Source organism: Gossypium hirsutum, chromosome A03, assembly GCF_007990345.1.
Source record: "Gossypium hirsutum isolate 1008001.06 chromosome A03, Gossypium_hirsutum_v2.1, whole genome shotgun sequence".
NCBI classification, from domain to species: Eukaryota; Viridiplantae; Streptophyta; class Magnoliopsida; order Malvales; family Malvaceae; genus Gossypium; species Gossypium hirsutum.
In genome coordinates this window covers 34,679,055-34,681,656 of record NC_053426.1, presented here as the reverse complement: position 1 = coordinate 34,681,656, position 2,602 = coordinate 34,679,055, and positions in this window count along the sequence as shown.

Below are 2,602 nucleotides of genomic sequence, written 5' to 3'. Positions count from 1 at the left end.
AATATATTAGGTTTCCTTTTCTGTTTTGTTTTATTATTTTTCATTTCAATTCTCGGGCCATTTCTGATGTAGGCCTGTTTCTTTTAATTGTTCTTTAGGCCTGTGATGTTGGACTAAAACCTAACTCAGCAGCAAGACTTCCATTTGTTTTTATGTTTGCGCTTATAATCCAGTTGATTAATTCAAAAAAAATATTTTTTAAATCTTGGATTTTTTATATATTTTTTTATTTTAAAAAAAAATTGAAAAATTTTCTTATTTTTTGTTATTTTTCTGAATTTTTTTCTTTTTTTAAAATTGTTATTGAAAAATAAAATTTAGGTAATGTCCTCTCAGCAAGCCATGTCACCCTTTTTTAAATTCCATTAACAATCGGGCAAATTAATAACATATTGAAAATTTTAAGTACAAAATGATGAAAAAAAATTTAAGTACCAAAATAATAATTTGGTGGAATTTTGGGGGAAAATAGTAGACTGACCCTACTATTTATATAATCTTATGAACTCCATAGTAAAACAGATAGTCTAAAATAACTTTCTAAAATATTTAATTTTTTGAGTAATTATTTGATACATCACCAGTGAAATATTTTATACACTTCAATCGAGATGAGGGTATAACAAATATCACATTTATTTATGAAATTATTTTTTTATATTTTTACTACACCCTATAATACATTTGTCAAACTCTTAACTCGCTTGTAAAGTCTAAAAAGCTCCGATATATCAAATAATTTTTCTAATTTATTTATTTATATATACTTTTTCAAAATACCCTCATATACTTGTTTGGCACAAATTTAAATCGTATTACTCTATTCGTTACCCGTAATATTATATAAAAAAATATCTTTACAGACTAATTAATAAAAATATTATATTAAAAATTATAATTATTGGTTCATTAAAAAAAATATAATTATTAGAGTACTTAATATCATCAAGAGTACTCCTCGTACTCAACTATTATATAATATTTAATATTTTATTTAAGAATAAAGTAATAAATATTTAAAAATAGATTTTACATTGCATTGATTTGTGTTAAAATTAATAAAGCTTTAGATTTATAATTTTTATTGAATTATTTAAATAAAAAATAATTTAAATATGTAATTTTTTAATTTAATCGAATTTTAAATGAACAAAATGTTTAAAATAAAGTGCATTACTTTAATTAAAATAAGTATGTCACAATTAAATCATTAAGTAATAAATTTTTAGATTTTGTTTGTGTTTTTAATTTTGCAATAAGCCGACATTTAATAATTTATGAATAAAAAATAGTAAATGATACAAAATAGATTAATTATATATTTTTAAAATTTTAGATAGCTATGAATATAAGAAAATATTATATATTGCGTTTAGACAAGACGGAGATGGCAATATTGTTAGGTAGTTCACTTCGCATGGGGTAAAGACGAGAGTTACTGTAATGGGTGTCTGGAAAAAGACGGTACTTATATCAGGTTTTAGATGATGATGAAGATGGTGGAAGAGAAAGAGTAGAGGAGAGAGAGTTGAAGTCCCATTTTTTGTCAAGGCTACAATTCCAAGACACCACGTGTCATGCCCTCATACGTGAGTTAAGGGTAAGTGGTTTGACCATAAGTCTATGTAGGGTGGCGATGAAATGTGTTTTCAATCACTTTAAATAGGACGTAGTAGTTGAGACCAAGAGTGATGATTAATAAGTGGGCTCTCACATACTCATGCTTATGTTAAGTTAAGGGGTGCTTTTGAGGGGTTATCAAGAGATAGGGTTGAACAATTGTGAAGGTCGAAGTAAAAAATGTCAGCATACATATCAATTGAATCAGTAGAGTATTTGTCTGAAGATAGGGGTTGAATAGATTGACTCATGAACTTAATGGCTTGACTAGCAGTTTTACTAGTGGAGGTACCAACTTGAGAAAAAAAGGAGTTTATGTAACATACGTATTCTGCTTCCATTGTTGAATTAAGGTTATTGAGTGTTATCGAGCAAAACAGAACATTTAATTCATAATAGAAACAATTTAACAAATAAAATACTAACATATAAAAATTAAATTAATCATGTCAAAAATACACCAATGGGTCTTAAATCGAACTTACGGGACCCTTAAAATAGTTTGAGAATAATCTGGGATCAAATTGAAACAAATTAGAAAATTTCAAAAAAACTTGAAAATTTGGAAAACAAGAGTCACATGGTCGTGTGACATAGCCCAGACCGTGTGAACATTTGAAGTTAGGAGACATGAATGTGTCCCAGCCCATGTGTCTACCCATGTGAATATTTGAAATAGGGCCACACTGCTGTGTCATCGGCCGTGTGCCAAACCGTCTATGTATTCAAAGTTGGGTTACACGGTTGTGTCACAGGTTGTGTGCCAGACCATGTTACAAACTATTTTGAGACATACGGTCATGTCTCAAACCGTGTTAGACACTAACTTGGGCCACATGGCCATGTCATAGGCCGTGCGCCAGGTCATGTGGATCCCAAACCTAACTTTAAAATGACACACGGCCGTGTGACAACTTTTGTCCCAGGCTCTGTGCAACATATGTCACCCCTAAAACAAGCCTAATTTTTACACATCAAAACA